The sequence below is a fragment of the Sesamum indicum genome, linkage group LG12 (genome assembly GCF_026168435.1).
Source record: "Sesamum indicum cultivar Baizhima isolate 11 linkage group LG12, ASM2616843v1, whole genome shotgun sequence".
Classification (NCBI taxonomy): Eukaryota; Viridiplantae; Streptophyta; class Magnoliopsida; order Lamiales; family Pedaliaceae; genus Sesamum; species Sesamum indicum.
Window position 1 is genome coordinate 2092743 of NC_142668.1, and position 9268 is coordinate 2102010.

The following is a 9268-nucleotide window of genomic DNA, read 5'->3' on the forward strand; positions in this document are numbered from 1 at the left end:
AGTGAGTGGAAACCGAATCTTGGAAGGAAAATATATATATCGGCCACCTCCAAAACGACTATCTATTTCGAAAGATGACTAGGAATTGAGATCCTAAGGTGTAATTTATTCAGAAACCAGAAACTCAAGTTATCCAATGTACTTCGGTTAAATGCAATTCAACACATGTGACGTGTGAGATTAGTAAATATTCTTCTATAAAAATGAAATTAGGAAATTATTCCCTATATTTTAAAATATGAAAGCAAATTATCCTCCTATCAATAGTTTAGATAGGGTAATCTGCTTTATTTTTCAAAATATAGGGAATAATTTGCTATTTTATTTTTATTAGGAGATTTTTATTCATTTCTCATATTACAGAAGGGTAAATTGTATTTTTCCCAATGTACGTCATACATAGATTTGAGTTAGAATATCGTAAAAACATGCAGTCACGAGTCGACGTCACAAAAAACTAACACCTTGTCTAAATAAGTCAATGCCGCTTATAAGGAGTGGTAAAGTTGAGGTTCCATGCCTTTAAAATTATGGATTAAACTGTACCAATATGCGATGTGTTATTCTATTTTAACAGTAGGTGTTGTTCTATTTTAATAGTCACTATAAAAGAATGTGGGATTTGTCCTGGATTTAGGAACAATTTTTTTTAATTTTTGGAATGGCTAGTTATTAGTGGAATTAATTTGAACCGGTATTTAGAACGATTCCTCTTCCGTTGTTATATCCTAATATTTTGGAACGGATGCACATAGACGATTCCAAGCGTGGAGCGGATTTTGTACTACCTTTTGTTTGACCGTTCCTAATTGCGTATTTTAATATAAAAATATGATTTCTTTACTTGAAATAAATTTTATAAATTTTGGAACGGTTAGTAAAAAATTCAAACTAATTTTAGAACGGCTTATATACGTTTACAATAAATTTGGAATGATTGTTGTGTATGCAGGTGATATAATTTTTAATGATCCTTCGAATTGAAGGTTGCACATGCTTTGGAATATCATTGGGAACGATTTATTATTTATTTGGAATACATTGTTGTAACTATTTTAGAATTACTGTTTGGAGCGTATTGTTTATTGTGCATTAATTTGAATTGGAATATGTAGGAACGGTTTATCCTTTTTAAAAATGCATTTTAAAACTATTTTAGTAATGATGTTTGGAACGGTTTGTTTTTTGAAAATTGTAACAGTTATTAAAATGTTCCTAAAACCATTCTTAAATTAATTTTTTTAAATATTTATTAATAAATAATAATTAATATTTATAATTAATTATTAAATTTAATTATGTGTATTAGTTTGAATAATTAAATTTAATTGGAATATGTAGGAACGGTTTATCCTTTTTAAAAATGCATTTTAAAACTATTTTAGTAATGATGTTTGGAACGGTTTGTTTTTTGAAAATTGTAACAGTTATTAAAATGTTCCTAAAACCATTCCTAAATTAATTTTTTTAAATATTTATTAATAAATAATAATTAATATTTATAATTAATTATTAAATTTAATTATGTGTATTAGTTTGAATAATGTATGTAATGAATATTATGAAACATGGATAATTACGAAAAAATATTATATTAATAAAAAAATTATTCGATTATAAAAATTAAAACCTAATCTAAACCCCCCTCCTCCCAATCAAGAACGTCCATATCGTCATTGTTCGTAGCAGGGGGTCTGTCGGTGGCTGTGCTTGGCCGCTATTGGAGGTGGTCGGTTGTGACGATCTGCCTGTCGAAGAGCTGGCCTGCATGGACTTCATCATAACCATCATGTCGACCATCATCATCTCCAGCCGGACCATCCCATCCTAATGTTCGGGCATGGGATTGGAGATGGCGATGGTGGTGGCGATGGTGACATGTAGGTCATGTTGGAGAAGTGGGCCTCAAAACCAATGCAGAATACACGACCCTGAAAGAATCGATATGGCCCGAGAATGCAATGGAAGCATGAAATAAAAAAATTAAAATCGATTCAAACGTATGTTCCCTTTGAAATTTTTGAGGGTTCGGTATTTGTCAAAAGCATAATAGCAAACATATAAACATGCTAGACATATGGCTATAGGATGAAACAAAAAGCATAGAGATATAACATGAAATTTTACCTTTTTGTTTCTATAGATGGGTAGCAACATGCATTGCTCCCTATCAATTAATCTAAAAATAATGATAATGATAATAATAGTGATGGTTGAACAATTTGAATTATTATTTTATTATATATATAACGAGGTCAAAAAATTTAATCAACAATTACGATATCTTAAAATCTGAGCACCCGATTCACACAAAATTTATATATATATAAGATCGTGTCTATTAGATCATATTGGACGGTTTGACTTAAAATCACATGGCTTGATTCTACGATACATCGACTTGAATGATTATTCTTATGTTTCGAGTACGATATCTTGACATCCGTATATCCAATAAGTCTAAAGCTTTACCAAGTGGTGTATTTTTCTGTAAGTATGATCATATCTACCGGTCTGATATGAGTTTTGATAGTTCGATTAATCCATGTTGCTCAACAATGTAAGATGATAGTTACATTAATGTAATACTAACATTTATAAAAATATAAATCTACTGCAGGCTGTGAACATATATTAATACTAAAACTAATCAATAGTTTATATTTATAACAATAAATTAGTATTTCATACTATATTTTGGTATATTTATAATATAGTATACATTATACAATCTATGTTATTTTTAAATTTATGTAAAAAATTGGTGATTTCTATTATTTAATCTAATAATAATAATAATAATAATATAATAGTATGCATATACAATCTATTTTATTACTTATAAATTTATGTAAAAAATTGGTGATTCCCATAATTTAGTAGTATAATAATAATAATAATAATAACAAACAAAAAATAGAAAAACAAAAAAAACAAAAAAAATTAAAAAAATTAGATTGAGCTCGAGCTCGAGCTCGAACTGGTCCAGCTCGAGCTCGAACTGGTCCAGCTCGTCGAGCTCGAGCTCGAAATTACAAAATCGAGCTCGAGCTCGACTTGTTGCTAGCTCTACTTGAGAGTGGTAGGATTTTGTAGAAATAATGAGAAAAGTTAATTACTAAAGACCGAGTCTTAACTCAAACTCAATATTGCTTACTCTACTTATTTTCTGTTATGCGTTTAGAATGCATGTCTAGGATATTGTTTTCCAATTTTTATATTGGGATTTATTTAATGGAACACAATCGATTAAAATTGACGGCAAAAATTGGAGGATTGTCCTCGATTTTCAAACTTAGGCTTATGTCATGGAGAAACCGCTTAAGGAACATTTGACTTTCGGGACTAAGGCATGAGGACAATCGCAAGGTCAGCAGCGTCATACTTGCTTTTGTCATTCATGAGCAGTATGACAGGTTGGATGTTGTTGGTTCAATAAATGCTCCACATAAATCTACTTATGTGGCTTCGAACCGGCATATTGGATATGCCGTGATGGAAGTTTTTTTTGAACCCTAGATGACTGAAGGTCGTCTGTATACAAATATTGGGCTAAGATGCAATCCCTTGTGGAAAAGCTCTAAGACCCCAATGTTGATCTTAAAAGAAGATGTACATTGACGTAATCTTTCAGGTTCCTTCATCCCTCCTTCGGCCTATTTATCATAAACTCTAAATGGGCTTGAGAAGACCATTTCATGAGTTAATAAAATAGTTGGACCAATACGAGGTAACGATTGAAGAATCTACACCGTCGGTATTGGATTTAGAGGCTTCGACCTCAAAAGCGAAAGACAAGGGTACCAGATGCCGAATGAGAAAGAAGGATGAAACAATGTTAACCGCTTCAAGCGCTTTGAGTGCTACTGTCGCCTTGACGGCGAGGGTAAAAGGAAAAGTGGAATAATGGTTCAGCAGTCAAAATTTGCATATGATGTTTGCATAAAATTGCCAAAGGGCATTAGAAGAGGGAGTATGTGAACTCTCCTTCACCCAAACTATAGCATTTGTTGAGCAAACATCATTACTGTTCATATTCCCAAGTGTTGAACACTTGCTCTCAAAACACATTTCTCCAAATGGTTTGCAGAAATGAAAAGAATAGAATGCTAAGTCAAGTAGTCTTAAAGCTAAGGAATGGCTAGATCATTACTGCAAAAGCAATAAGACTAAATAGACTTAGCCAATAGTATTCATTTTGAAATAGTATACGATTATTTAACCCAATGTGATCAAGTCGTTAGTCAATTGTTGTCCAAATTGAACTACAAACTTTATCAATAAAAGATTTTTTTGAGTCTGCGAGTTACTAAATTGTTGTACTACATAATTATATTATGCATGCTCAAAACAAATGACTAAAACGGATGGTAAGGAACATAACTTACAGAGAATGACATGCATGAGCTAGGCTGCATCCCTCTAGTTAGGATGAGTAGGTTGGTAGATTCAAAGAGTCTAGCAATAGATGATTTGAGTTTACTAACTTATGAATCCTTTTTGAGAAGGAAGAAGGTCAAGAAAGCACTTTGTGGGACAAAGAATGCTTATAAAAAATGATCTATTAGATTAGATCCAAAATACACATCTGTAAATTACTAAATACACAAATACCAGTAGAGGGTTCACAAGTCTAAGGACTTCTGGAAAGTTTGGAAAAATTAGACTTGAGGTGGAGAACCAAACTGGCTGTGGAGACAAACACCTCGATGGGTTCAAGGTGGTGTGTATTTAGTGAAAGTTCTTGAACCATCTAAAATGAGAACATAATTCTCATTCAGTGAAATTCGTCTGGATGAGACGATGTTGAACTGTCTCTAGTAAGGAAGAAATTGAATCTCGTTTGGACATGGTTTGATCGGTGCATCACTTAATTAATTAGCCCGTCTGGATGTGGACTTTTAGAAAACTGTCAAGTTGTAAAACATGGTGTTTTCTTAAAGTCATGATCCAGACACCATAATTGATGTGGATTGACAAATCTGTGTCCTACAAAAGTCTTTGAGTATGAGAAAGGTCCTGCATAAGTCAAAGAACTAGTGGGAGGAAAATTAGACTTGGAGTCTGATTTATACAGGTTCGTTATGGAATAATGCCAACATCTCTTGTAAATCGAAACTTAACTGACCGTGTCTAAAATCTCCAAAAGACGATAAAAAAAAACTACGGTTACTTGAAAAGTACGAGTTTCTAAAACCGAACAAGGAGAAACGATGTAGGACATCAATTTGGATAAATGGCTTGGAGCCATAAAACACGCCATGGAGTTGAAACTAGTTTTGAACATCCTACATACTTGTTTTGACGAGTTCATGAGGTACATGACTTGGTCAAGAACAAGGTGGAAGGTCAGTGGGAACTCAAATGTGTTCCAACTGTTTTAGATGTTGAAAACGTTTATGATCATTTGGGATCATAAAAGAATGTTGTGGAAGTCTAAAAGACGAATGTTGTTCATAAATTTTCCATAATAGGAATTGGATTCCTATCTAGGGATAAGCTATCCAAGATTCAGTCATGGTACACTAATGAGGAGCTTAAATGTTTGACATCCCCTACGTCTTTGTTGTAAGCATCATGGAATGTTGTTCGGTGCATTGAACCCGATGTTGCTTATGATTTTTTAGCATAACAACGAATGTCGAGTGTGCATTGATGAGACGACTGTTGAAGGGATATCTTTAATATCTGGATAAGGATTGAAGAAGAGCCCTTAACACACATTAACGGAGAGTTGATTTTGGGATCATATGAATAATATTTAATCTCAAAATAACCGTACATTCGATATTTACGATAATATGATAATATTGGAAAGGTTCAAAGTGGAATACTACAAGTAACCTTATCATGGAACATTAAATGTATGTCAAACTTTATAGTTATATTGGAAAACGGTTTGGACCGAAAAACAACGCTAGATTGTTGGGTGTGCTACTTAGCATCGGGCGCCAGTAGTTACCTTGGAGGATGATAGCTAGTCTATAGCACAAGGTAAAGACGCCCGAGATCTCATCATAGGTCTAAGAAAACTTTTAGACACCATCATCTGCTCGGAGCGATGATAGGAAGATGTAACATGCAGTTGGACCGCAGGACATCGGTATAAACGTAAGTAGACCCATAAGACCTAGCCGGTATCAAAGATTGCTCATAATCAAATTAATCTGAAAACATGAGTAATTGGCGTTAAGGTCAAGTGGCAGATTACTGGAATAGATGACCAAAAGCCAATTAGATTGGCAGTTTTGAGAACCATTCGAGCAACCTTTATTTAGCAATGTTATCCCGACGAATATGGTAAGCATTCATCTTCGGCACACGTATCTGTTTTGCTTACCAAATTACGTCAAGCACTGCTTTGACATCACAATAGAAGTCCATAGATCAGTTTGTAACTCATGTAGTTAGACTGCGCATTGGATGGCGGCTATGAAACCAACTTCTGAGGGTTGGTTTGAAATGCTCCAAGTCGAGGACCTCGAGAATGGGCATCGAGTGTCCTTTGAAGACTTCCATTAAGAGTCATATTCATTTGATGTGTGCCATGTTTCATCGGTGAGAGACATGGGACGTCTATGTGATCTTAATTGGTTGATTGGCTAGGTATTGAATGGACTGAACTGACTCACAGGGATCGTCATATGGAAGCCTTAGAGGCTTGGTCGATATGACTCGAATCGCTAGCTCCTATAGTACGAGAGTAATCCTCGGACTTGAGGAATCACGACAGTCACGTGTATGCGATGATTGTATCTTGGATTTGTGTGAGAGGTGATCGTGTCCCAAACATGGTTATCATAAGCTTTGTCTAGTGTAGTCAAAGCATGTAGCGAGGACGATGAGTTCCAAGAAGAGGATCCGTCCCCTGTCAAAACATGGCAGAGGTATCTCCTATGCACTTTGAGATGCGTTTATGCTCTATAAAACTGTGGCCACAGTCGTTCATCGAATAGGAAAAAGGGGTTCCAATGTCGAGCAATTTTCCGTAATGCAATCTCAAGTATTAAGCATAGACACCTAGTTTAGGATGGGAGCCAAGTCCTAATTTCATACCCTAGACTAAGGCCAGGAGACGGTAGACAGGACGACCATATCCATATGGACTCGAGGGCCTAAAAGTTCACATGAATATTCACCTAGTGTCTAGCGTAATGGACCGTTGCTAGATGGGCACCCATGGTGCCGGGCTTTCTTGATCAAGGGTTGATCGAGAATTATTAATTAAATTAGATTTAATTAATAATAATGTTTGACACTAGCCCAAGTCTAGCTGAAAGGTGGACCTAAAGAGTCACACACAAATCACCGGGATGACTTATAAATGAGATGGATCCATTAGATGGAAGAAGCCCAAGAATAAATTAATAGGATTAATTTACATTGAACTTGCCCTTATTATTTAATAAGTTGGACTTATTAATTAATAAAGACTTATTGAGCTCATATGTTTAATTGGAATAAATATATGATGGGCTTAATTAGGTGGGCTTTAATTAAATTAGATTTAATTAAAATTATTTAGCTGTGTATTTTATTTTAAAATAAAATAGGCCAAGCCCTTATTAAGTTGTTGAAAATTCTAGAAAAAGAAAATTAGTGACTAACAATTTCACTTTTCGAAAGTGCCATGTTGGTTATCCATTATTTGAAATAAAGTATTTATTGTCTTTTGAATTATAGAATGAACCTAGACACATTCTAATACATCCTTAAAAAGTATACATATGTATATTAGTTATTTGGACTCACTAATGAGTACATAACACAAAAACAAAATAATTTTCTAAACTAGTGCCTCCATAATTCGGCCACTGTCCCTTTTCAAACACTTGGTATGTTTTTCTCCCTGATTATTTTCTAACAAATTGAATTGAGGGATCTAAAATTCCAGTATTGTGTGGATGCAATTTTAGAGGGCTTATACGTTGAAGTCTCACATAAACAAATTAAACGAAGAAGGTTTGAAGTAAATCAAAGAAAGAGGTAATTCTTGATTTGCGATTTATGTACCTCTCATTTTTTAATTCAACTTTAGCCCCGTTTATTTTATTGTTGTTATGATTAACTACTTCGAGCGCTCGGGAACTCCAAGGGTACACCCTTGAAATTATGGTTTTATTATATTTCATTTTAATTACGTATATTTTATGCTACCGCTTTGTAATGCGCGTTCCCGGGTCGATCCACTCGCATTTTATTGCGCTTTCAATTTTTACTATTAGCCCCGTTTAGTTTTATTATTGTTAATATTAACTACATCGAACGCCTAGGAACTCCAAGGGTACACCCCTCAAAATCATGGTATTATTATGTCCGGCTTTTAATTTTCGAATTTTGATACTACTGCTTCCGCTTGTGCGTTTTTGGGCCGATCCACTCGCATTTTTCAATGCTTTCAGGGTGGCTGTTTTGAAAGAATCGGTATGGCCCGAAAATACGGAAGAAACATGAAATAAAAAAAAATCAAAATGGTTCAAAGGGATGTTCCCTTCGAAATTTTCATGTGTTTGGTATTTGCCAAAAGCATAATAACAAATATATATATATAAGCATGCTAGACATGTGGCTAAAGAATGAAACAAAAGGCACAGTAATATAACATAAAACTTTACCTTTTGTTTCTTTAGATGAGCAGCAATGTGCATTGTTTTCCATTTCGTTGCTCTTTCGTTCACTTTAGGATCCAAATTAGAGGACCTCTAATTTGTCCACACTATACTATGGAATATATATAGTTCTTTGTCTATTACTAGATAGAACAAAGAATAAGAAGAAAAAGAGAGGCAAATTTCGTGGTTTATGTGGTTGGTTATGTTGGATATGTATGTAGTTTTGTATATTACTTACAATTAAATTCAAAATTCCATGACAACCAAGTTTTCCCTCCAAGACAATCTATACAAACACATGCATATAACCTTCAACCATGATGAAATAACCACTCCATTATCTTCATCATAGTGAGGAGTTTTAACACTTTCTTAACTTGCTCCAACCTCCCTTAAATGGGCTTGATGTAACGTCCCAAAGATTATAATAAATAATTATTGGATTAATTAAAAAATCTTTATGAAATTTAGTGATTAGTAAATTATAGGTCATAATTGGATTATAATAAAATTTGAATGAATTAAATTGGAATTCGTTATAATATTTGGGGCAACTTATATTAAGTAATAAAATTTAGGAAGGACGTAATAGGTACTTTAAAAAAAATTAAATAAATAAATGAAATAAAAATAATATTATATATGTTAGTAACTAA